Consider the following 27991-nt stretch of genomic DNA (forward strand, 5'->3'; position numbering starts at 1 on the left):
AAATCTTCAACAAACCTTGATGCCAATCGTGTGTATTGACCTCCCTTTTCTTATTTTATAAATACAACCTTTCAGGTTTTTTTCTACTGCATTTCTTTGTATTTCTCCAATAGATTTCTTTTCTGCATTTGCACCATAATAAATTAGAAAAGTCCTTTATTGTAATATATCTGTTACCATAGAAACTAGCTATACATTGCTTCCAGAACATAAAGCCTGATGTCCTGCAGTTTGTTGTTCTACTAAGTCTTTTGAAAGTACTGAGTTGCAAGTGCCTAAGTCGATATGACGCAGAATTGATAGACACTCAGAGGTGAAATTTTGGGTAATTGATCACATAACAGAAAAAAATGACAGTTCTGTTACTATAAGGGTTGTAGTTTTCTCTCAGCTTTGGAAATGCATATCTAGGTTAGCCTCAAAATTCAATATGTTCACCACAATTACATCTTTTTTTAAAAAAATTGTTCACTAGAAGAAATATAGAAAAGACAAAACATGATAGGGTTCTTGAAAACATTTTATACATTCACCATTATGCTCAGAATAGCACAAAACATAATAGAGGTTATAAAAGACTTGTTGGGGTAATTTACCCTCCCTTCCTATAATTCATTAAAGAGGTGTGAAGTTGTAACAGCAACCAATTCAGAAACACAAGATAATTGTCTGCTGCACAAGCATTTGTCATTGTAAAATTTAACTCCCCTTCTGTTGTTACTTTTTCCAATAATAGCCATGTCTGTACAGTACACTGTCAAAATTAAACAAAACACATTTGCTACCCTAATGTTATTTTAATTGCATCAACTGTGGTTTATTTAATAAGCCACGTGTAACCAAATTATAGCTTAGCATGACATATGAATCCACTTGTTTCTAGCTGCCTGTGTTATTATCTTATATTTACTTTTTATTATAAAGGAATTACAGAACCTTATATTTTTTAATAATCTCTGACATTGTAACTTCTTGAAGCTAAGAACAAATGCCAAATGCTGGGGCCCATCACAGTGGGAACATTTGCACCATTTGTGACAAACTGCAGGTCTAATGCTGATGCCAGGATTTTCAATCAATCAGAATAAAGCAGGAGGGACCTTGAAGGTCTTCTAGTCCAACCCCATTCAAGTGGGAGACCCTATATCAGGAGTGTCAAACTTGCGGCCCTCGCCTGGATGCATCATATGCTGGCCACGCCCATGAGTTCGCCCCTGCCTTATACCATTCCAGACAAGTGGCTGTCCGGTCTCTTCTTAAAAATCTCCAGTGATGAAACACTTTAGAAGCAACTTCTGAAGGCAAGTGGTTCCACGGGTTAATTATTCTCACTATTAACTGTAGTAAATTTGTCCTTAATTCCAGGTTGCTTCTCTTCTTGATTAGTTTCCATCCTTGTTTTTTGTCCCGCCCCTCAAATACTGGAATATTGCTATCATGTCACCCCAGTCCTTCTTTTCTCTAGACTAGCCATATCCAATTCCTGCAACCATTCTTCACATAATTTAGTCTCCAGGACTTTAATCATCTTGTTTTTCTCTTCACTTTTACCAAAGTTTCAACATCTTTTTAGTAACATGGTGACCAAAACTAGATGTACCAGGTGTGGTCTTACTATGGTTTTATAAGGTGTATGGAGGTTCTTGGAGTTTGAGTTAAGAAATACTCCCAAACTGGCACAATTTATTTTCAATAATTCTGCTAATGATTCCTAATTGGCCAGATAGGAATTTGTGATGTTCACAGCCTGGGTTTTTAGAAAAATATATATCTGGGAATAAGTCGCTTTAATTTTAATCAAAAATTACCTGCCTTTTGTGAATATTTTCTTAAACCTTGTAGCATCTTTATACACATCACCAGGGTCTTACACTTTGCTTAACCAGGGTTTATTAACTAAGCTACAATTGAATAAACTCACACAACACCACAGTGACTATACATCCTTATTATATAGGATAATCCTTTTAGAAAGCTAAATCTTTTAGATTTAATTTTGGTTTTTGTAATCTTTTACTATAAAAATGGTATAATAGTCTTTTTAATTCCTGTGAAAAATATGGCAATTAAATTGCCTTTTTACAATAAATTTACATATACTTTTTGATTTTAAATAATTATATTACAATGTGTATTTTTGTTATTTTTCTTGTTTGTAAAGCAAAGGCATAAACGATCTGGATTGGGAGGCCTTATTCACGATCATTCATGCCTTGGTCACTTCCAGTTTGGATGACTCAAACACCCTCTATATGGGGTTGCCTTGAAGACCACCAAGTTATAACTGGTCCAGAATGCAATGAAGTGCAGTGAACCCCTAGGTTTATCCTTGTTACACCCAGTTGTGCAAGCTCTAGTGGCTCCCAGTTTCCTTCTAGATGAAATTCAAGGTCCTGGTTATTGTTTTTAAAGCCCTATGGCACTGGACCAGGCTGTCTGTGGAATCAACTCTTCGTAAGAACATTTACTGTGCTCAGCCTATCTGATCCTACCAGATCAGATAGAGTGAGCACACTTCTTGTTCTCCCCTTAAACATTGCCATCTTATGGGACTTAGGAAGTGTTCTTTTTCCATTCTGCTCCATTCTTTCCCTACCTTTTTAGTCTTCTGAAAAACATTTGAACTGGTTTTTCCCCGCCCCAAGCCCTGGGATAGGGTGAAATTGATAGAGGACTTACTGTAGTGGTGAACTGCATTTGAAGATGTTATGATTGTGCCAGGTTAATATTTGTGGTTTTTATTGTTTAACCTTTGGTTGTAAGCCATCCAGAATTTGGTAAAGTATGTATAACACCATAAGCCAAATAAAAAAAAACATTATAGCTTTGAGCAGAGGTCAAACTCCTCCAAATAATTATCTTTGGTTCACAACAATAGTTGGTAAGTGCTGAATTTGCTTCCTAGCAAAACCAGGGCACTGTTCACCATATTGACAAAAATATGGGCCACAGGAGGTATTCCAGAGGAATGGTATGGCTGCAGTGATATAATATAAGCTGACATGGCAGGTTGCCTGACAAATACAGGGCCTCATTAGTTGGATCATGCACTTAATATCTCAATGCCTTTCGCACTTAGCAGCATACCTATCCAACATTGCACATAGCAGTGGGGGTTGCTGCTGAGGCAGTGCTGGCTTTGTAGGCAATGGAAAGGTAAGGCTTGGCTAGAGGAAACAGGTTGGGCCTACTTGAGGAAAGGAAAGAGATAGTCAAAGAGGAAGACTGTGTCTGAATGTTGCTTTGCTGGATGAAAAAGGGATAAACTTTGCAGAGGAGAAGAGGAAATGACTCAGAAAAAACCTAAAGGATATCTCTGCTCAGCAAGAAGAAAACAGGATTTGGCCAGCTAGTTCTTAATGAAATACGCCTCCTAGCTCAGGGGTATCAAACTTGATTTCATTGAGGGTTGTGTTTGACCTTGGGGGTCCGAGGTGGGTGTAGCCAGGGTGGGTGTGGCCAGCTCGACGTTCTCTTGTCAGGGGTACCTGTGGTGGCCCAAGCGCTCTGCCAGTGAAAACAGGCCCCAGAGCTCTGTTTTTGGCTGCCACGGCCTCCTGCAACCTTCTGCCAATGAAAACAGAGTGCTTCCTGAGCTCCGTTTTTACTGGCAGAGGGTTGCAGGAGGCCGTGGCGACTAAAAACGGAGCTCTGGTGCCCAATTTTGCTGGGGAAGCACTGCGGGCCAGTCCTTCGCTGTTTCCGGGGCAGTCCTGCCGGCCAAATCTAAGTACCCCACAAACCGGATCTGGTCTGGGCCTTGAGTTTGACACCCCTGTCCTAGCTCAAACCAATCTAGATATAGTATATTGTAGAAACAATACTATGAACCTGGTGATAAAACCAAATATCGTTGCTTTCGTTATTAACAAAGGAAATGGGTTTTCTGTAATTCTGTTTTGAAACTGTTTTCACAGTACAATATTTTAATATAATACACTGTATTTAATAGTTTTGGGAGAACTATCCATCTAGGTTCAGTTCCAAGTGGGGAGAAAGACACTGGAATCATGGAGGCTGATTGGAAAGATGATTTATTGGTGGACAGGACCACCTGCCCACCAATTTAAAGTCTTGGTGCAGCTGAATACATGGGTTTGAGAGAGAGGTATTTATATCCCGTCTTGGGCATTGCCCTTGAGCTTCCTGTCCCTGTCCAATGTATTCTATTGGTTGTTGTCAGATTCCCATGTGGAGTCATGTTTGTCTGAATCAAGTTTGGTTGAACCTTGGGCTGATGTAGTATCCCTAGGTGCCATGTGATGAGCTCTGCTGCTAGATGGGTAGACGGCTAATCTTATTATGTCCTGAGGGTGAAGGTTTTTTGTTTTGTAGATAGGCTCTCACCAAAATATCTGGTGGGGAGCTGAGGATGAGTTTCTGTTTCCTTTAAGATATTTTATCTTTTGGGGGAAATATTCTACCTTTTTAATATTTCCTAGAATATTTCATTCTTCTAGGAGAGGGATGGGTGCTAACTTTCTACACTAACATACTTGGGTAGTCAAAAAGTTTGACACTATATTTTGTATCATTATATGGAAAGATTTCTGTGTTGTTGTCTTTGGGCGAATTACTCTTGACAATTTCAATTTGAAATCCCTGGCCTATGGATCCACATTTGTTCCTAACCAGAATGAAGCCAAAATGACAGTATGTTATCTCCCCACAAATTCCATCCTTTTGTATTTATGACACCTTGTTCACAAGTCCAAAAGGGGTATAGTTTGACTATAATGTTACAATGCATATTTCATTAAAAAACAACAACCAACCTCCATGATTTTGCCTTTATAAGCATCTGGGTATGTATTTTGCCAGAAAAGGGTAAGCAACAGGAAGTGGATGGATTCAATTAACAGAGCCACTGGGTGATAGATTTAAAGTGCCATTTTGGGACAGGTCATCCTAGGGATAATCTATGCAGTTGCTAAAAGCTGACCCCAATATGATGGCACATAATCAATATTTTATTTATTTGAAAGTGCAGTAGTGTTATCTTTTAAAGTCACAAGGCCTTTTACAGCAAAACACACACAGTTAAGTTTGTCACCTTCTGCAGCACACTCCCTTCATCATTCATCCAAGGCAGAGTGCCTGCGGGTTTAAGAAATTTACTACTTTAAAATGTTGTATAGCACATCCAAGCATTCATCTAGCTAGGCCAGGTTTTCTTCCAAACAGGAGCACAAGGCATTGCAGCTTCTGGCTCCAGCCTTAGTTGTGTTCAAAAGGAAGATTAGACTAGACTAGACTTCTTTATTGGCTAAGGGTTAGTGGATACACAAGGAATTTGTCTTTGGTGCATATGCTCTCAGCGTACATAAAAAGACAAGATGCATTTGTCAAGAATCATAAAGTACAACAATTATAGTCATAGGGTACAAATAAGCAACCAGGAAACAATATCAATATAAATCTTAAGGATACAAGCAACAAAGTTACAGTCCTGCAGTCATAAGTGGGAGGAGATGGGTGATCAGAACGATGAGGGGACTAATAGAAATAGTAATTGCAGCCTTAGTGAATGGTTTGAAGTGGTGAGGGAATTATTTGTTTAGCAGAGTGAGGGGAAAAACTGTTCTTGTGTCTAGTTGTCTTGGTGTGCAGTACTCTATAGCGTTATTTTGAGGGTAGGAGTTGAAACAATTTATGACCAGGATGCGAGGGGTCTGTAAATATTTTCACGGCCCCCTTTCCATTCCTGGAGAGTTTCCTTCCTAAACGCCGCAGAGAAGCGTCAGGACCACCTCGCGTCCCTCACACCTTTACCCCCTCCCCTGATTTCCCCAAATGCCATGGCAACCCTCCCGACGCCAAAGCAGCCCCCCCTCCCCTCTTCGTTTTCCTCCGGCTCCTTTTTTTTTTGGGGGGGGTGGTGGTGTGATGATGCAATCACGCCGCTACGTGGGGATTCCACCGGATTATCCGGCGTGCCCCGCGGCAAAATGGCGGCCTGAGCTGAGCGGGAGGGTCCGGGCCGAGAGGGGCAGCGGGCGGTGGGTGGGAGGGGGGAAAAAAGCAAAGTTTGCAGGAGATTTGAAATGATTCGTCTCGGGCCGGAGCGACGAAGCAGAGATCCGAACCTCCGGCTCGACTGAGCGGGCAGGAGCAGCCTCCTCATCGCCGAGAGTGAGAGCCACAAAGTTAGACGAACTGCTTGGGTCTCCGCTGCGGGTCGGAGGCGGCTCCTCCTCGCCTCAGGACCCCTGATCCCGTGGAGGTAATAATAATCACCTGTACCCCCTCGGAGCCGCCTACTAATGAACCGCCCGGGTGGGAGTGGAAAGGGGCGGGAACTAAGCGCCGTCTCTCGCCTTCGCCTGCTGGTCCCGAAGACGGTCTGGCTTTGTGGCTTGTAACCGCAAGGTTTGCAGCCGAAGTTCGCCCTCCCAAGCAAGGTACAAAGTCCCGGAGCCGCCTTTCGCTCAAATATAGCCCCGCACGGAGGTTTTGGGGGAGGCGGGAGGAGAGGTGGGGGCAGAGAACTGACGCAGCCCAATCACTGGGGTGGACTTCGTGCAATTCCGCCCACCCGTTCAGACTTGGCGCCAGCCTTTTGGCTCCCGAGTCTTCCCTGCGTGCGAGAGTGGCGGGGCAGGGGTGGTTTCTGTGGGAATTAGGTTGGCTTTGTGAAGAGGCGAGGGCAGTTGGGGTGAGGTACGGTGAGGAGGGCGAGCGGTGTATTGCAATGCAGGCTCAATATTTTATTTATTTATTTCGTCAAGCATGTATTAGATAACGTATATAAGCAGACACATGATTTTGAATGCATGAAATGAATAGGAATAAAAGAGAGCATTAGGACAGGGACGGTAGACACGTTGGTGCGCTTATGTACGCCCCTTAAAAATATGGAGAAGGCTTTTAGAAACCGGTAATGGGTAAGAGAAAGGAGCAAAGGTTATTTTTTAAAAATTTGACTGGAAATCCTGGCATGCTTATCTTAACAATGACATGTTACAGAGGATGTTTTTTTAAACAATTGCACTTTCGTTCTGTCAAACTTCCAAGACGTTTAAAATAGCACCACTGCTTTCTCCATCGTTTATGGGTAGCAGTCCTCAAGGTAGGTTTGGGAAGAAGAAGAGCAACTGATCCACAATCCTTCAGCGAACTTTGTAGCTTAGATTATTTTGAGCTGTGATTTCCCAGGATTAAGATAATAATTAAACTGCATTTGTGGTGTGTAGAAAGACTGCTTACATGCACGCCGCTAGCATACTTCAAACATCTGGGTTAAATATATTTTCATCTCTGGATCCTTTGGGCTCTTTCCAGTTCCATTGTATTTGTGCTATGCAGGGATATGATTTGTTATCTTGCAGTGTGCGCACTGTGCAAACTCAAGAACTGGAGTAACTTTCTGGTGAATGAACTGATCATACAATCGAGTTTATTCAATAAAATCTGATTCATTTAAACATTAGTTCTGAGTACATAGGTTTTGTCTCACCAAAAATAAAATTGTTTATTCCCTTTTATGAAGTAAAAGAAAGGAAATGGACATAGAATAAAAGCTGTATTTGCCCAACATGTCTATTCATGGGTTACAGTGCTTATATTTTCTAGGTTTACACTATGCATTGAAATGCAAACCAGATAGTTACATTTTAGTCTAGTGTGTCATTGCCAGTTTATATTCAGAGTGTCATGTTCAATAAATCAGAGCTTACTTCATTAATATGAATTAGCATTGCAATAGCACTTGTACACAGCTTCATATGATTTACAACACTCTAAGCCCATGATGGCAAACCTACGGCACGCGTGCCACAGGTGCCAAGCACAGCGGGCACACCAACCATTGCCCCAGCCCAGTTCGACTATGCATGCTTGTGTGCCTCCCTCTAGCCAGCTAGTCTTTGGGTCTGCCGCACCTGTAAGGGGGCGCACAGTGCATGCAGGGGATACCTATCCACATTTGTGGGGGATGGGGCGCATATGCGGGAGTTGCATTGCATTTTGGGGCCTCACGCAGCGCCCACATGCCCTGTTTTGGCTTCCATGTTTGTGCAGGAGGCTTTCCAGGCCCAAAAGTGAAAACTGGACTTTCAGAGCCAAGATAAGGTACAATTAATAAAGGTACATATTAAGGTAAGAGTTGAAGAAAATACGACTATATAAACATTCAGAAAGGAGTTTTATATAAAACTTATGCTAGTTTTATTTTAATTATTTTTGAAAAAACCTACTTTTTCTTATAAACACATAAAGGAATTTCATATCCTTTCTATTTTCAAAGAAATGCCACTTAATGAGCAAATTGTCACCTGGAACTGAGTTAACATATTCCGAATAATCTGAAGAGGGAATAAATCAGAACCAGTCTATCCTTTGCCAAGATTAAAAAACACAAATAGTTGGGGATATTACAGAATCTCCTCTCGGCCAAGATGCCAGCAATAGATATGGTTCTCCAAATCTAGAACAGATGCATCTAAATTGTAGAAAATGAGAAAGTGCCTTTCTGCTTTTCTGCTTGTGCATGTAATATACAATGGCTCTAATAATCTGAAGCAACTCCATGTTTATAAATTGCATAGTATTTGGAGATGAACTGCAGTGCAATGTGGATTGGGAATACGAATAAGGGATTTGTAAAGATAGGGCATAGATTTATTTCTGAGGTAGAATTAAGGGATCAGTTCCTTAAACAGAAATATAATCTATTTCCAAAGACAACACCAGGAGTTTAATCCTGATGTTGATGAATTGAAAAACAATGATGTTTTATATCGTTTCATCTGAAAGTCACAGTGTGAGTTAAAAATTAATTTTAGCTGTTTTGGCCATGAGAAACTAAATCTATAGAGGCCAATTTATTTCAGGCCAAATGAAATGTTACAAAACCATTGCTACTTTGTAAGTTTCCAGATTGAACAAAATAGGAAAAAAGCTGGACAAAAGAGGGAAAAATGTAATCTGTATAAAAGCCATATCTATACTAGAGTACATTGTCCGATCAAATCATTTTCTCTCTCTTTTCTTTCCCTTTGTTTCCTCAACTATTTTTTAATGAAGAGATACAGCAACTCAGCAACTTGCATCATTTTGGAAAATTCATGTGGCTTTATGAAGTGTGAATTGCTAGATTTTAGCACCCATTAATTATATATTATAATATGGGTGTCTGGAATAGGGAGATGCTTGATTCTTCATGTATCAGATACTATGACTGATATATAGAACTTATATAGCAAAGATTATGAATATAATTATTTGGAATTAATGTAATCCAAACAAAAAGATGAAATTGTGAATGCTGTCTTAACCAATATGTTGTGAATAAAATAGCTGGCAAGGGAAGTTGTTGATTTAAGATATGAAAGGGGAAAAAGTCATGAGGTTTAACTGATAGGCAAAAAAGTCTAATCTCGGTTTCACTACTGAGAGGAAAGTGAGAAAGGCTTATGTAGAGCTGTGGTTTTCAATACTGCATATTTATTTATCTTTTGAGAGAGATAAACTGATAATACGGGCACATGAAAGATGCACATTTCATGATAGTAAAGTAATCTTAGATGTCGATATTGTGTAAATGTGGTGTACGTCTAAGTTTTGTGTGTGTTTTTTACACATTTGTTAATAAAAAAATTAAAAAAAGATGTGGTGATTGAGATGTTGTTCATGTTCAGTTGGATGTTATTTCTGCTTTGTTTGAAAATAGTTCATGTAATCCAAATTAACTTCTTAATTTGAATATTTTATATGGTTCTGTGTGAGAGCCAGTTTAGTGTAACAGTTAAGGTATCAGGCCAGAAACTGAGAGACTGTGAGTCCCAGTGCCACCTTAGCTGGTTGACTTTGTGCCAGTCCTTGTCTCTTAGCCCTAGGAAGTAGGCAATGACAAACAACCTGCCAAGAAAACTTTGAGAATTCCCTAGGTAATGGAGTATTTGGTGTTCTCTGAACTTGGTTATTTGCTGCCGAATGTTGTGTTACCAGAGTAAGTAGCATCTTCAGTATAGAAGAGGTGGGGTATGCTCTCTGTTTATATAAAGTAGCTTAGCTTGCCCTGTCAGTGTTGAAGAGGGTTTTTTCCTCTTGGTCGTTCCTTGATTAGGATATTCTTTACTGGATCTTTGTCTGGAATTCTGGTATTCAACTCTGCTTATCTGGGAGTTGATTGTTGGTGAGGAGGTGTTCATTTGTTTCCTTTTAAAACTTTTTAAGATTTCTTTTGAATGGTGTATAAATGTTGTTTATTTCTATGTGCCTGTTGCTGGCTCATTTGTCTGAGTGCCAAGCTTATAGGATTTCCCTAGTGTTCTTGGATTTTACTTGCTCTAGATGCTTAGTTTCCCAGTTGTAACTCTAGTTGAGTCTGTCCATGTGTTGTAAGATTATGGGGTGTTTTATTATGTTTTCTGACTACTAGTAGCTGTTCATAGTTGCTCTCTGCTAGTCTTCTGCCTGTTTGTCCTGCACCGTGGCTGTTACAGCCATTACGCTATATATTGTAGATGATCCCTGTTTTTTCTTTTTCGGCTCATGAGTCTTCTGGTTTATTTAAAATGCTTGTTTGAGGGTTTCAGTTATTTTTTTTTAATAAATCGATATATTCAAATGAACAGAATACTGAAAACAGAATCATTGGAATTTTTCCCAAGTGTCCTTTAATATGACCCAATAAATGAACACTATAAATTATATTTTGTTTTGTTATTTATTATTTTACATACTCATAATTTTGTCCAAGCCTTTTATGTTCAATTTGAGATCACAATTTTTGACTATGGCAATTGACAGTATTTCTGTTGGAACTGGAAAAAATCACATGCATGACATCTCTATTTTTTCTACCACTTTTTTGTTATGTTTTATTTTTTTAAAAGTTACAACCTATTGCATAAAAAATTCTAAATTTTATCTTTTATTGGAGTGGCCAAGTTTCACAATACAGCAGTGGTCCCCAACCTTTTTATCGCCGCGGACCAGTCAGCCTTTGATAATTTTACCATGGCCCGCTGAGCGCGCGCAGGGGTGGGGGGTGTCTCTTCCCTGGAGCCTTTGCGCACGGCCCAGGAGCTTTTGCGCTTTTGGGATAAATTGTTAATACACTGCCTAGGTCTGTAACAAGGAAGGCACTTTCTAAGGTAGCTAGAGGAAGTCCTACCGTGTCCTGACAGGTTATTCTCAAGTCTGCATTCTCTGATATGCCCCTGTTCTCAGGGTGTTCGCCTGCTTAAATCTGTGGACAATCTACCATTATAACTTTCAGGCAGGCCTTCCATAAAAATAACATAGAGGTTAGTCTTTCTTCATCTTTTTTATGTCTATTAAAACACTTATCAGGATCTAAAGCAGGGGTGTCAAACTCGATATCATTGAGGACCGTATCAGGATTGTGTTTGACCCTGTGGTGACATCACTCGTGTTGTGGCCCGAGTGCTCTGCCAGCGAAAATCGCATTCACACACACACAACCACGACTTTCATAATCCGGAGCAGCCCCATTGGCGGCAGCAGCAGCAGCAGCCGTCACCGCCACCTCCCTGGTCTCACACGTCCGCCCGGAGATTTGTGATTTTTGTGATTTTATTAATATTTGTAGGCCGCCCTTTTCCCTGAGGGGACTCAGGGTGGCTCACATAAAATCGGGGAGGGGAATACAGACATTAAGATAAGACATATAATAAAATAGTAGACAACATACATTCATCATTCGGGAGGGGAACTATCCTTGTCCCCAGGCCTGACGGGCGAGCCAGTTCTTCAAGGCTGTGCGGAAGGCCTGGACGGTGGCGAGGGTGCGAATCTCTACGGGGAGCTCGTTCCAAAGGGTCGGGGCTACTACTGAGAAGGCCCTCCTCCTTGTAGTTGCCAGCCGACACTGGCTGGCCGATGGTATACGGAGGAGGCCTAATCTATGTGATCTTATTGGTCGCAGGGATGTAATTGGCAGAAGGCGGTCTCTCAAGTATCCAGATCCACTGCCATGTAGGGCTTTATGGGTGACTAATAGCACCTTGAAGCGCATCCGGAGATCGACAGGTAGCCAGCGCAGCTCGCGGAGGATAGGTGTTATGCGGGTGAACCGAGGTGCACCCACAATCACTCGCGCGGCTGCATTCTGTACTAGCTGAAGTCGCCGGATGCTCTTCAAGGGCAGCCCCATGTAGAGCACGTTGCAGTATTCCAGCCTAGAGGTCACAAGGGCCCGGGTGACTGTTGTGAGAGCCTCCCGATTCAGGTAGGGTCGCAACTGGCGCACCAGGCGAACCTGGGCAAATGCCCCCCTGGTCACAGCCATTAAATGGTGGTCAAACGATAGCTGTGAATCCAGGAGGACTCCCAAGTTGCGAACCCTCTCTGAGGGGTGTAAAATTTGACCCCCCAGCCTGAGTGATGGAATATTGGTCGAATCTCTGGGAGGGAAACACAACAGCCACTCGGTCTTTTCTGGGTTGAGCACGAGCTTGTTAACCCTCATCCAGTCCATAACAGCTTCGAGGCCGTGGTTCATCACGTCTGCCGCTTCATTGAGTTGGCACGGGGCGGACAGATACAGTTGAGTATCGTCCGCATATTGATGGTATCTAATCCCGTGCCTGCGAATGATCTCACCCAGCGGTTTCATGTAGATGTTAAATAGTAGGGGGGATAAGACCGAGCCCTGAGGCACCCCATAAGTTAGGGGCCTAGGGGACGATCTCTGCCCCCCCACTAACACCGACTGCGACCTGTCCGAGAGGTAGGAGGAGAACCACCGCAACACGGCGCCTCCCACTCCCACCTCCCGCAGTCGTCGCAGAAGGATACCATGGTCGATGGTATCGAAAGCCGCTGAGAGGTCGAGGAGAACCAGGATGGAGGAATGTCCTCCATCTCTGGCCCTCCAGAGATCATCGGTCAATGCGACCAAAGCGGTTTCTGTGCTGTAACCGGGTCTGAAGCCTGACTGGAAGGGGTCTAGATAGTTTGCTTCCTCCAAGGACCGCTGGAGCTGGAAGGCCACCACCTTCTCAACAACCTTCCCCAAAAAGGGGAGGTTGGAGACTGGACGATAATTATTAAGGATAGCTGGATCCAAAGATGGCTTCTTCAGGAGGGGTCTCACCACCGCCGCTTTCAGTGCGGCGGGGAAGTTCCCCTCCCGAAGTGAGGCGGTGACAACCGCCTGGATCCAGCCTCGTGTCACCTCACTGCAGTTAGAAACTAACCATGAGGGACACGGATCCAGTACACAGGTGGAGGTACTTACAGCCCTCATGGCCTTGTCCACATCCCCGGGGGTAACGTCTTGAAACTCAACCCAGAGTTGTTCAAATTGATCCTCCTGTGCCTCGGCTGGAGCTGCAGGGGTGGAGTCCAAGTCCGACCGAAACCGAGCAATTTTGTCCGCTAAGAATTGGGCATACTCTTCGGCTCTGCCCTGCAAGGGTTCCCCCGCTTCCCTTTTGTTCAGTAGGGAGCGGGTTATCCTAAACAGGGCGGCCGGGCGGGACTCAGCGGACGCAACCAAGGTGGCTATATGGGATCTTTTTGCAGCCCTAAGTGCCCTGGTGTATTCCTTGGTGCAGGTGGTTACCATTGCTCGGTTCGCTTCGGACTTATCGGACCTCCAACGGTGCTCTAGGCATCTCCTCCGGCGCTTCATCTCCCGGAGTTCCTCGGTGAACCAAGGAGGTCTCCGGGATCCGCCGCCTCGGAGGGGCCGCAGTGGCGCAATCCGGTCGAGGGTCTCCGATGCTGCCGAGTGCCACGCAGCAACCAGAGTCTCCACCGGACTGTGGGCGAAAGTGTCAGGAATAACCCCAAGCTCTGTCTGGAACCTTGACGGTTCCATAAGACGCCTGGGGCGGAACCACCTGGTCGGTTCCTCCTCCCTACAGTGGGGGTTTGGTCTCCGAAAGTCGAGCCTCAGTAGGCAGTGGTCTGACCACGACAGGGGTATGATGTCGTTCCCCCTCAGACCAAGATCACAAATCCACTGCTCCGAGAGAAATACAAGGTCAAGCATGTGTCCCGCCGAATGGGTTGGGCCTCGAATTACTTGGGTCAAGCCCATGGCTGTCATGGAAGCCATGAACTCCTGCGCCCCCTCCGAGTTTTCACCGAGCGACGGCAAATTAAAGTCCCCCAGGACCATCAACCTAGGGAACTCAACTGCCAGCTCGGCTACCGACTCGAGGAGCGAGGGGAGGGCTGCTGCAACGCTGTTGGGAGGCAGGTACGTTAACAGCAGACCCACTTGACCCTTGAGGTCCAACTTTAACAGCAAAGACTCACACCCGACAATCTCCGGAGCAGGGACCCTACGAGGAACTAACGACTCTCGGATAACAGCGGCCACACCCCCACCCCTTCCCTGGGCTCTCGGCTGATGTAGCACCTGAAATCCTTCTGGGCACAGTTCTACAAGGGGGACTCCTCCCTCTGGGCCCAGCCAGGTCTCAGTAATACATGCCAGGTCTGCCCTCTCGTCTAAAATTAAGTCCCGGACGAGAGGAGCTTTATGTACAACAGACCTGGCATTTAGCGACAACAGCCTGAGACCAGGGTCCTGACTGCTTACGCCATCTGGTCTCGGAGTGGGACCAGTGAGAACAGTGAGATCACGACATGACGCGGGGCGCTGACAGGGGAGGCCGGGTTGGTGGTGGTGGTGGTGGTTCGGGGAACAGCCTCTGCGGGAGACAAAAACGGCGGCCGCAGACGAGCGAGGGGAAAGCCCGGCGCCGGCGAGAGCTCGCGGGGAAGAGGGGGGGAGGAAACAACCACCTGGGCTTCTCACATTCCTCGCAGCGAAACCTCGCGACGGCACACGCCCACCAACCGCCTCTGAGAGAGGCTCAGTCCGGTGGCCCCGCTCCGCACACCGTCCCAGGCACGCGCCCGGCCACCCCAGCCACCAATTTGCGTGCGCTGCTCAGCAACCGAACGCCCGGCCTTAATTCATGCCCCTTTAGCTTACCTCCCCTCCCTCGCCGACCAGCCAGAATACAGCTCCCGCCCCAAAAGCTAACGTCCATTGGCTACCCCTGCCCTTGTCCTTCTTCGGTTGGCTTATCCATCCCATCCGCCCGCCTACCGAAGCTTCCTCGCGCAACTGGAAGGGAACTGAACCGACACCCCTCCTTCATCCCACTTTACTTACTGATTGGACGACGTTGTCCCGTAGGCCTAGCGACTTTCTCTTAGGCCCCCGGCCGCTGCAGCGATCATGGCCCCCGACCGCTGCGCGGCCCGGTGCCAGGTACTCCACGGCCCGGCACCGGTCCGCGGACCGGGGGTTGGGGACCACTGCAATACAGGATTTACACATTGGCACTTAATATTGCTCATTTCCTCATTTTACAAGGACTGTTGCATTCTATTGAAATGCTTATCCTTTTGTTTTATGCTTTGTATTTCTGTAGGAATGTGTAGTTACAAATTCAGAGCCCAAATTTGCTTCTTCTCTTTAAGCAGAACTTGACATGCCTTGATCTCCATAGTTAACAAGAGTAAGCAATGACAGTTTTCTAATAGATCATTTTTAAAGAGGCTGATGTGGTCTCCTAATAAAGCAACTCAAATAAGAAATCTGTATAGAGCATAGATCTAATTTGCCTTTTTCCTTTCTTCCTCTGGAAAGAAAGAGATCACTACAGTGCTTTGTATTTTAACTTTACAAAGGATTTTTTCCATCGTAGAAAAATTGAGAATACTTATAAAATTGAGCTACAAACAGGTCATCTATAAAGAAATTAACTATAGAAATGTATTGCAACTTGCCAAGTAGGAGGAAATAATATTTTAAAGCAGTTTTCTTTTAACCCCTTTAATCATGAATGGCACTATAAAAAAAATCTATCCTCCATTATTATGCCGCCTCTGTAATTAATATATATATATATATATATATATATATATATATATATATATATATACACACACACACACACACACACACACACACACACACACACACACATATATATATATAATTTATATATATATATAATTTATATATATGAAATACTTTACAAGCAAAGAAGTAGAGGACAACTTTGAGTGATTATAATTGTTTAATGGTGCAAAGATATTAAAAGATAAGCTACTTGGTTGACATAAAATTCTGCTAGTTGCAGAGATGCTATTTCAGGGTGTTGGGAAATAGAGATTAGATGCCCCAAGAGCCTCTTGTTTAATGTGTTTCCTCTTGAGGTGGTGGTAAGATTTAGAGAGATTTCTCAACTGAGGCCTTTGGTCTAGATAGGTTCTTTAGGAAGTCCCATGAACCTTAGGTTTTTTTTCCTGACTGAAATGAATTTTGCTGTCATATTGTTCATTCTGATTGATATTGCTTTCACTAAACCAAATGAATATTGTAAAACACACACACACCCTTTTTGAGTTGAAGCTGCCACTGTCAAAAACCTGTGGGGATGGATTGAGGTGGTAAATTCACTCTTCAGAGGCAAAACGATTTTACATCCATTGAGTAAAGCAATCATGTTCCTCATCTTTAAGAAGCCATCAAGCTCATTTCTCTACTTGGAGGCTATCCAGGTTCAAGCAATAAGGAAATTCTTTTACTTACACCCAAAGCACAGAAGCATGTGGAATTTGATCTTTCCATCCATCTCTCCACATCACAGGCTTGAGTGAACTTTACTTGGCATTTATCTTGAAACTGGCTGTCTTGGGGGCTGAAAAAGTCAGGAGTGTAATAGTTTGACACAATCCCTCTTTGTCTAATTTATACTAAAATAAATGCCCTAATTATGATTTGAAGGCTGTTAGATTTCTACTGTGGAGATGTTGCGGGGCCATTGGGACAAAAGAAGATAATAAAGAAGGAACTTTGGTAAGTATATAATTGAATAAAATAAGCATTAAAGTAGAAGGAAAAATGAAGCTGGTGGTGCAGCTATCCACAATTGCTGTTTTGAATCAGAAAATGTTCAACGTTTGTAGAAAGGTTGCAACCATTTTGTTGCATGATGAGTTTGAGGACCTGAAGGATGTATATTCTTGTTTTGTAACAAATGCATAATTTTTTTAAAAAAATATTCTTTTAGGCTTTTAAAATAATGAACAAAAATATGGAAAAAACATCAAAACACATAAAAAGCATGATGGTTTTATATGTATATATATTAGAAACATATGTACTTGTATAATAATTCAATTAGAAAATTACATATAGAATTTTAACTTTATTTTGAAATAATATTAATATACCTTTCTTTTTTATGGTATTTTTTACTTTTTACTCTTTATTTTCTTGCCAAAGAACTGTTTTATTTCATCACGGTTATGGACATCTCAGGACGTATTTATGCAGTGAATTCAGGGTGAAATCACAACTTGAAGCAGGGATAGGTAATATACTTCACCATTTTTCTACAGCCACCAAAACCTGGATGGTGGATATGGGAAATTGAGCCAAAAAAGAATGTTCTAGAAATGCATCTACAATCTACGTTTCTTTTTTAATCATTCTGAAATTCCTGGATTTTCAAAGGCAGCTGGAGAGCATTTGATTATGCATGTGTATGAATGTGGAAAGGTAGTGAATTTGTAGAAACTTACTTTGCCTTGCATTTGCTTACCTGGGTCAAAGGAACACAACTAATTTTGTTCTTTAGTAACCCAGTTGCAATAGGTATAAATAGTTCTTTTTTAAAAGATTTGGCTTGTGTTTCTGCAACATCACAGTATAATAGTTAGTTAAATGATGTATACCTAAGTTCTATTAGACAGTTTTAGATTTTTAATGAGAACTGATTAAAAGCTCTGGTTTCCTTATTTTATCAAAAGGTAATCCAAAAAAATAATCCAGGATACTTCCAAATCTGTTTTTTAAAACAATTGAATGGGAGATTAGTGGTTTTATATTAATGAATCTAGAGTACCAAATATTGGAAGAATTCTTTTTTTTTTTAATGTGTTGGTTTATTCCAAAATCAATTTTTGATATTTAAAGAGTTTTTGCTACTTTGGGGTACAGGAATGTCTTGTGTGAATGTTTTCATAAATAGTCATACATTTCTTTTATGCAGTACTTTAATTTTGTCTTGCTAAGCAAGGATAATTCTCTGTCTCATTAACAGTTGAATTTATAACCTGCTGACCAACCACGCTCAACATGTAGTCCTTAATGGAATTGCAACTACATGAAGGTATACAGCAAGGCTCTGCTTTGGCCCAATACTTTTCAGTATCTTTATAAATTACTTAGAAGAGGGGATAAATGGGAAACGCATTGAATTTGCAGATGACTTGAAGCTGACAGAAATAGACAACACTCCGGAAGAAAGGCTTTAGGTACAGAAGGATCTTGACAGTTGAACACTGGCTCTATCTAACAAAATGAAATTCACTGGTGAAAAAAGTAAGGTTCTACATTTAGGCAAGAAAAAACAAATGCCCTTTACAGTATAGGTGGTACCTTGCTCAATAGTAGTGAGAGGGATCGTGGAGTCCTAGTGGACAATCATTTAAATATAAGCCAGCAGCAGTCAAAAAAGCCAATGCCGTCCTAGGCTTCGTTAACAGAGGGATAGAATCAAGGTCACATGAAGTGTTAATATCACTTTATAATGCTTTGGTAAGGCCACATTTGAAATACTACATAGTTTTGGTCACCACGATATAAAAAAGATGTTTAGACTCTAGAAAGAGTACAGATAAGAGCAACAAAGATGATTAGGAAACTGCAGGCTAAAGCATGTGAAGAAGGGTTGCAGGAATTGGGTATGTCCAATTTAATGAAAAGGACTACTAGGGGTGACATGAAAGCAGTGTTCCAATATCAACAGGGATTGCTGCAAAGAAGAAGGGGGTCAAACTATTCTCCAAAGCAACTGAAAGTATAAGAAGAAACAATGGAATGAAACCAATTAATGAGAGGAACAACCTAGAATTAAGGCTAAATTTTCTGAGTTAATCAGTGGAATAACTTGTCTGCAGAATTTGTAGGTGCGCCAACACTGGAGGTTTTTAAGAAGAGATTGGGCAATAGTTTGTCTGAAATGGTATAGGATTTTGTGCCTGAGCAGCGGGTTGAACTAGAAGACCTCCAAAGTCCCTTTTAACTCTGTTATTCTGTTATTCTAGTATTCTTTCATTGTACCTATTCTAATGCAAGTTTCCTAATTCCTTGTTTTCTGTAAAAGGTATCTTTTTCTATCTTGCATTTTAACATTTTATGTTTATTTCATTTTTTGTGTGTAAAAATCAAGTGAAGTTTTACTTTTAAAAAGAAATATTTACAAACATGTAAAATACACACACACAAAACTTAGACGTACACCACATTTACACAATACAATACGAACAGGAGCTTCCTGTTCTTTCTAATAGCAATTGCCAATCGATATCGCTCACCTTATATTGTTTCCCCTTCTACTGTATTTCATTTGCATTTCACCATTCTTAACCCTTTTTCCTTACTCTTCTGTCTGCTATATTGGCTCTAGTAAATTTTCTTGGTAAAATATTCATTTTGACTGTGGCTATACGTCCCATTAGTGATAGCTGAATATTTTTCCAGTTTTATTCTTAAAGGCTTAAAGTTAACTCCATGTCTGATCCAGAGTGAGAATTTGTATTTTTAAAAATGTTAATATAAAGATTATAAATTGGGTTCTATGTGTACACACACACACATGTTCACAATCACTTATTTTCATTGACATATATTTAGGATATGTAATATCCTAAATATATTTTGCAAATGGTTCTTTTAAATTAGACTGAAGAAGAATGACCAGAGTGTAGGAAGATGCTTAATAATTAAATATTTGTTTGTTTTAGTTTAGTCTAGCTTTACCATTAAAAAATGAGAAAGCACTTGGGAAAACCAAATTAAAATGAACTTTGTTAGGAATTGTTTATATACCGAAACAGAGTTAATCCTTTTCTGTAGGGTATAAAAATTTGTTTAAGTACCTAATTTTCAGGCCTCATTAAGTGTCTTTTAAGTGGAAAAGTGGAATAAATATTTGCAATAAATACATTCCTCTGAATTGGCTTAAGTAGGTGACATCAAAGAGAAGTTTGTTGAAAGGGTAGAGAACCAATCATTGTCTTGGGGAATGACCTTTAACTACAGTACTTCATTTAGGTATTAGATTACAACTTTGTTTTGGTTTAAATGAGATGGTAAGTTAAGACACTGTTAATTGTTACTTTAAACAAATTGATATTAATTTTCAGAATTTTGTCTCTAGCAAAGATATTTTTATCATGTAATAGAATAGAATAGAATAGAATAGAATTCTTTATAGGCCAAGTGTGATTGAACACACAAGGAATTTGTCTTTGGTGCATATGCTCTCAGTGTACTTAAAAAGACATAAAAAATATATTCGTCAAGAATCATAAGGTACAACACTTAATGATAGTCATAGAATACTAAATAGCATTTACCACTATTTGCTCCTGAAATTGCATTGAATATATTTGTTTTGTATGTTCCTCCAGTTGTTGCTTTAACATTTTCAGTTATCAACAGCATTAGAACATAACATATCATTAGTTATAGTTACTATAACTAACTTGATGTTTCCAATAGAAGAAAATATATGATGCTCAGAGTTGAACTGTGGAGTCTTTTGTGCTCTCTAGATTGACGATGTTTCATTACCCAACTAGATAACATCAGTGCTAGTGAGTGTGAGGTTTACTTTATGTTTATGTACAGCAGCTTGCCCCATGTGCTTTAATACAGCGTTCCCAACCTTTCCACTCTGGTGGCCCAGAGTGGAGGGAGGGGCGAAACAGAAGATAGTTTTGTGGGAGGGGCAGGCACGTGCATATATGCACACGAACACCCATTGCGAGAGCGAGGGGGTTGCAAGCACTCATGCAAGTGGGGCCATGAGCGCTCGCAAAGCACCAGCCAGCTACCCATTTGGTCCGATGGCTGCGACCCACAGGTTGGGGACCCCTGCTTTAATATGTTCCTGAAAATGAACACTATCAAAATGTATTTTGTTTTGTTATTTATTAATTACTTCCGCTGATCATATTTATTTCAACCCTTTATGCTAAATGCTATCAATTTGAGATCACAATTTTTGACACTGCAATTGATAATTTGAGAGTATTTTAAAGGGTTATGGAATAAATGCCTAACATCTCTATTGTTCTATTTCTTTTCTTTATTTTTATTTTTTTAAGCTTTAAAATATTGTTCACAACACGCTAAATTGCCTCTTTTGTTAAAAAAAGGGGGATAAATGTGCTTTCTGTTATTTTCCTTTTTCTTTTATGGTACAGTTTAAAGTGAGATATTGTGACTGTCTTAATTTCTTTGATATCTTGATCTATGAATTGTCCTGTATCTGAAACACCATAAACTAAACTACTGAACTATTTAAACTCCATCTTAGTTTGAAGTGCCCATTTTCAAGTGATTTCAGTCTGCTTTATCTTAGGACATGCATATCATATCATTCTGGAAAATGGTTTAATGGGTTTTGAAAGTGAATCCTCTGAGACTTTCTTGACAGAAGATGCCAGTGAGACAATTTTATTTTGCAGCAACACCGGCACTGGCACTATTGAAACTGTTTCCAGTTCAGAAAATTTACTTTTGGAAACCATCAGACATCTTCCTGGAACAGTGTGGTTGAAATAAATTTTGGCATGATTTAGATGGGAACAGAAGGTTCTGAAATTATTCAGAACAGTTTGTTCCTGGATTGATGAATTTTTCACATCTCTAAATAAATCTAATACTTCATATATAAAAATCTGTGTCATAATTATTGAGATTTGAAAAGATTTACTTTAGCTTTAGCAGTTTTTCAGTAGTTGTAACCCTCTATAATCATACCTGAACAAAATTTAGGAATGACCCTTGGTTTCATATAACCCAGTGACGTGCAGTCAGGGGAGGCATGGGAGGCAGAGCCTCACCACTGTCATCATGAAAAGAAAAAAAATTAAAAGGAAAAAGGCTGAGGTAGTTGCTGCCAGAGTCACAGTGGATGACTCTGCTTAGTGCTTAACTGTTTAAAAAAGCCTCTAAAAAAGTGCCCTCTACAGGAGGAGGCGGGAGAACCACGTGCCTCATTTAGTCTGGCTTTATGATCACTCGAGCAGAGTTAAGCAAGGGTTAAAAGCCGAAAAATTCCTTATGTAGATGAGGCACGTGGTCCTCTTGCCTCCTCCTGTAGAGGGCGTTTTTTAGAGGCTTTTTTAAACAGTTAAGCAGAGTCATCCATTGGGGACTCTGGCAGCAGCTAACCCAGCCTGACCTCAGCAGCTCTTGCCTTTTTCCTTTTATATTTTTACATTTTCATCATGGCAGACAAGAGTAGAGTTGAAATCCTCTGTGATTGTGAACCGCTGGGAAAGGTATGTGGGTCGGAGGGAGGGGGAGGAATTCAAAATTAATGTAATTTGTAAGTAATTTGTGTGTGTGTGTGTGTGTGCTTTTCTTCACTTGGAAGGGGGTATGAGAGGCAGGGAGGGCATCCCTCCAGTTTTTTTTCTCTGTGTTGGCGAAGCCCGCCAGCAGAGGCGGGTCTTTTACCCGCCTCTGCTGGCGGGCTGGCACTTTCTTTCTAGAAAGCGGCTTTTGGCTGCCCTGGCACTATTTCCGAACTCAGACCGCCTCCTTCTCCTGTCCTAGATGTATACTGTGTAACCTTCTCGCCCGGTGGGACTTGTGGGGGAAACCAGGTCAGTGATCGGAAGGCGACCAAGCAGGAAGCGTTGGCAGCCCGTAAAAAGCAAGGCACGGTCACCTTCCAATCGCTGACCTGGTTTCCCCCCAAGTCTCACCGGGCGAGAAGTTTACACAGTATACATCTAGGACAGGAGAAGAAGACGGTCTGGGTTCGGGGCTGCAAATTGAGGTCCGGCTCCTCTCGCATCCTGCCCCCGTTGAACACGGTACCTTCCAGCCATCCCCGGGGCTGCTGTTGCAGGTGGTGCAGCCGGCCGGCAAACAGAAGCCCGGGCGCTGCCTGTTGCGGATGTCCCGCGGAGTCGGGGGGCCAGCTGTCGTTGCCCACCGCCTGAGCTCAGTGGTCCTTCTCGCCTCGCGGGAAGAGCGCTGGAACCGAGCCATGAGTTGAAAGCCCAAGAGGCTGCTTATCAGGCCGGCCGTCCTCCCTCCAGGTGGGAAGCAAAAGCTAGGCGCGGTGGGACGCTCCAACGGCAGAGCCGCCAACCGGCCACCGTTCTGCAGAGGAGCCGGAGAGAAGGGCCGGGCTTGGAACAGGTGCAGCCACAGGACGCCTCAATGTCGGACATAGCAGCGGGGCAGCCAAAAGCCGCTTTCTTTCTTTTTGCCTCACCAGCCATAAACCTCACCGTACGTCACTGATATAACCTTTCCCTTAGTGCAAAGAAAAAAGATTAAATGCTTTCATTTGTTCATTTTATCTCACAAACAAGTATAGACAAAAAGTGGATGTCAACAAATTCTTAGCATTAGTACAGCCTTATATCAGATAACCCTTTTAAATATCTTGGAATAAGTATTCAAAGAAAAAAGAATTCAGTAATATAAATATTTAAACAGTTTATCTCATTTTATTATTGATAGAAATAGATGGTAAAATTCCACTGAATTTATTAGGGAAAAATATATTCAAAATGAATTTCCATTTTAATACTTTAGAGATATTTCAAGGAATTAAGAAATTGTTAAGAAGGTTTTTATCTGAAGGGCAATGCCACGGACTTTATCTAAATGATAATTATCAAAAATGACGAGTGTTTTAACTTTCCTGACTTTCACCTTTATCATGGAACATGTATATCAAAGTGTCAAACTTGTGTCATCATGCTGTTGTCATGTGACATATATCACAATTTTCCCACTTCGCTAAACCAGGGGTGGGCCTGATTAGCGCATGATGCATCCAGCCTGCAGCCAGCAAGTTTCACACCCCTGATGTATATCGACTTCTATTTCTCCATGGGATTCTGGTAATAAAGTCCAAAAACCATTAAGGGCATAATTCAAAGTTATTACATCTTCATTAGATCCTTCTTACCTTATGGCAGGGGCTTGGTTTCTTTTTTGTCAAAATTCTACCTCATTTCAAGCATTAGCCTCTGAGGTTTATTTGGAAATTATTGGGACAGAAGTGTAATTTGACAGAAGTGGAATTTTAATTATTTGAACTAATTGCAATTTTAAAACCATTTAAATTACTGTAAGGGGAATTGGGAATATTTAAAACCAAGGAATGACAGTATATTTAATTAAAGGATCTTTTAATTCAAGCTTGGTTTATGTTTATAGTCATTTTCCAAGGTTTGATTGTCAGTTTCATTGTTCATTTATTTATTTAACATAACAACCATCTCTATAAACAATTTATGCTAGAAATATAAAGTGATGGGGGACTCATGCACCTGGTGAGTAGTTGCCCTGCTGTTGTTCTATTTTGGTTTAATAACCATAATTATGGTTATTTTGGGAAGTTATGTTCCCAATGATTTTGGAAAGAGTAAGGTTTAAAAATGTGAACATTACTTTGAATTGCATATGAAAAAAAGGAATGTATCATTTATGATTTTTATGGAATTTATAAATGTTATGAATCTGTCGGTTTATCAAGCAATGTTCAAAACTTGGTTAATAGCTTTAAAAGACTTGCAGGTTTAATTGATAAACAGTATAATCTAAATCTTCTCATCACCACCACCACCAATATTTAATTATTTTTGAAAGAGTTGTGATATCATTGAGTGCACTCATATGGCCTCAGCTGATACAGTGAGTATTTTGCATCTAGTATTTACAGCTTGATTGACAACCTGTAATATAAACATTAGTCCAAACATGATCTTAAAGTGAAACTCCACCCATGCGAGAAGCCAGCAGTCCTTCTGCCACGCGCCATAAATCGTTTACAGTTTGCTTATGCTAGTGCATTTGAGAAACAGCTGCACCCTGGGATTAGCAGTTCGTAGAAGGCCTCTGATGAGCTAAATAAGGGCCTTCTGCTCTGGTTCTAAATGATGTTAATGGGGAGAGTGCAATAACAGAAGTATTTTCTCTGCACCAAAAAGCAGTTAGTTTAAGCAACGAGATAGGGAATTTGCATAATATAGGATAGTGAGTAATATTATTCCATGCTATGAGAGTATTTTATGATCATGTTGCTTACTCTTGAATTGAGTTGGTAATCAGTATTTTACATATGGAAGCCAGTTTTCAGGGAAATGTTATATTCTAATAAAAGGGTACTGAGTGACAGGGACATTTCTTTGGTGATGCTTAGTATTTGTGAGCAATGAATATATTATCATATGTTCCAATTATTGGGAAGGAGACTTATCTCATGTCATAAAACACTGGTACAATTGTTATTGGAACTACATTCAATAATTTACTTAGATTACTTAGTATAGTACATTCAAGGAGCACCTATGCCCATTTGATGTTCCCTATGTTTAGCAGAGGAAGTCCTGATTTCAGATTTCATTGTATGTAAGGATTTATTGGTCTTCATCTTTACCAGGCTGTAGATTTGTGGTGTGGAACATCTTTTCATGGGGTGCTTAATATTTTGCAGATTGCTTAAAATATTTTCAATAAATATTTTCTGGGTAGTATTCTCTGGTTTTCCATTGTATTTTTATGTTGAATGCTTTAAGAGCCATGGTGGCAGAGTGGTTACAATGAATGCTGCAGGCTACTGCTAGATCAGCAGTTCAGCGGTTCAAATCTCACCGGCTCAGGGTTGACTCAGCCTTCCATCCTTCCGAGGTGGGTAAAATGAGGACCCGGATTGTTGGGGGCAATATGCTGACTCTCTGTAAACCGCTTAGAGAGGGCTGAAAGCCCTATGAAGCGGTATATAAGTCTACTGCTATTGCTACTTCTACTGCCTGCTGCCTGCTGACAGTTCGATTCTCACTGGCTCACGGTTGACTCAGCTTTCCATCCTTGCAAGGTCGATAAAATGAGGACCCAGATTGTTGGGAGCAATACGCTGGCTCTGTAAACCGCTTAGAGAGGGCTGTAAAGCACTGTGAAGCTGTGCATAAGTCTAACTGCTATTATTCGTGCTAACAATTGTATTGTTAGATGATTAAGAATCATTTAGAAATTCAACCCATTTGTAATTGATAGTGTTCTGAATGCTCCAAAGGATGTCTTTCTGAAAACAGTAGTCAAAGATTATACAGAGCCTGCGTCTGGGCTGATCCTGCTTTAACTTTTATTGAATTCATGTTGCTGGAGACTATTCATTTTTGTGGTCTGATATTTCAGAACATATTTTTTCTTGGTATGTCTCTAGATATATCTGTATTTAGATGTTAATACTGCAATTTTGGAGCTTTGCCATTATGGCAGGTAATAGCAAACACTTGCCAATTGGATTCTAACTTTCTGGGGTTCTTTTTTTTTTTTTTAGTCTCCTTGTTCCTTTAAGAAATCCATGAATGAATGAATGAATGAATGAATGAATGAATGAATGAATGAAGTAAAAATTGGGGATTTCAGTTTTATGTCATGAATTATTGATAACAACAATTGACCTAAAGTGGAGAATTTCATAGCATGGGAAATTGATCCTCATTTTTATTATTTCAGATGAATGCAGTTCTTCAAAAAGTCCTTATTTGCTCTTTGTATGCCAGTTTGGTTGACAGGCTTCATGAAGGAATAAATTATTGGTAAAAGCTATTACTTACTAGTATTATCGACTCCATTTTGCAAAGTGGATAAGGAATACAATACTGCAGCATAGCATATCCTACACTGAAAGAACTAAAGATGAGTTTTGAAAAAATTGTACAACATTCAAAGGAAAAATTATTCTTCCTTAATGACACAAGTGGATAAGGTGCAGCACAAGTGTATAGAAAAAGTGATTGGCACATTCAAAAGAAACCAGAGAATAGATTTCTGTTAGGAATTATTTTTGAATTACTATATTTTGGCTTCCCTTTCTTCATGGAAATTTAAATGGTTTGTTTTGGCATCCAGTTTGCTTTCTTCTCTTTCTTCATTTTTGGCCATTTCTTTTTACATTTATTTTAAACAACCTCATTGAATTCATTCCATAACCCCTCTTGTTTTCTATCAGATTCCTGATGTTCTTGAAACAACCCCCCCCTGTGGTTGTAAGCCGCCCTGAGTCCCCTCAGGGAAAAGGGCGGCATATAAATCCCAATAAACTACAAACTACAAAATGCAGGTGATGTTTATGTATTAGAAGTGTCATTTTGATTGTTTAAAGACAGTATTAGCTATGAAAAAAACCATTTCAGTGGCAGTAATTGATAAGTTTCATTTCCATTTCCTAAACCCTTCAATCCAGTTCTACTTTCCTCTTTAATGTTTCAACTTTGATGTTCTAGACTCCAATCGCAAACAGTACATGCTGCTTGCATTATCCATCGATTTCAAATTTAAATTAATCATAAAACTCATCCATCTCTTCTTTACATTGGTGTTTGGAACATAAGCTTCAATTATTATCATATTAAAGGGTTGTCCATAAAATCTAATTTATATTATTTGGTCATTGATTGCATTGCAGCCAAGTACTGTTTAAAAGTAACTCCATTTTTTTATTTTCATGTCCTCAGTTATAAATATAATGATTTTCTGACTGAAAGGTTCTGATCTTAGTGCATCTTAGTTTGCTGATGCCAAAATGTAAATTTTTAGTAGTTTCATTTCATCTTTTATTGTGTTGAACTTTCCTGTGTTCATGCTTCTTATCTTGTTTTTTACTGTAGTTATCTTTGCTTCTATAGTTTCCCCCCCTTTCTGGAAATATTAGCAAATAGATATCCTAATGGCTTTAATTTATCCACATTATAAAGACCTTTCATACCCTGGAAGAGCCTCAATAGCACGTTGAGTGTCATCTGATTTGAGATACCCATCATTGGGCATTACATTGTGAATCGTTTTATTTTTTCTATCCATTTGGTTTTCTTGGTAGAAATACTGAAGTTGTTTACCATTGCCTTCTCCTATGCAGCATGAATAGCTTTGCCATTGTCATTAAAATGATTGTCTGCCTCCAGCATCTTTCTATATTGGTGCTGCCCAATATAGATG

General features: G+C 40.7%; 1 protein-coding gene across 8 annotated transcripts in view; it reads left to right on the forward strand.

Moving 5' to 3' along the window:
- The window catches only part of TJAP1 (tight junction associated protein 1), an 83882-nt gene that overhangs the window by 19107 nt on the left and 36784 nt on the right, over nucleotides 1-27991 (forward strand). For 4 of the 8 annotated variants that reach the window (XM_032216619.1, XM_032216622.1, XM_032216625.1 and 1 more), the window contains exon 1: nucleotides 5619-6223. The exons of 1 other annotated variant lie outside the window; for it this stretch is intronic. The gene's annotated coding sequence lies outside the window, so the exon portion shown is untranslated. Of the gene's footprint in view, nucleotides 1-5618; nucleotides 6402-18060; nucleotides 18117-27991 lie in introns of those variants that run through there. 3 more of the 8 variants (XM_032216620.1, XM_032216626.1, XM_032216623.1) reach the window with 2 other exon arrangements.

This window comes from Thamnophis elegans, chromosome 4 (genome assembly GCF_009769535.1).
Source record: "Thamnophis elegans isolate rThaEle1 chromosome 4, rThaEle1.pri, whole genome shotgun sequence".
Taxonomy (NCBI): domain Eukaryota; kingdom Metazoa; phylum Chordata; class Lepidosauria; order Squamata; family Colubridae; genus Thamnophis; species Thamnophis elegans.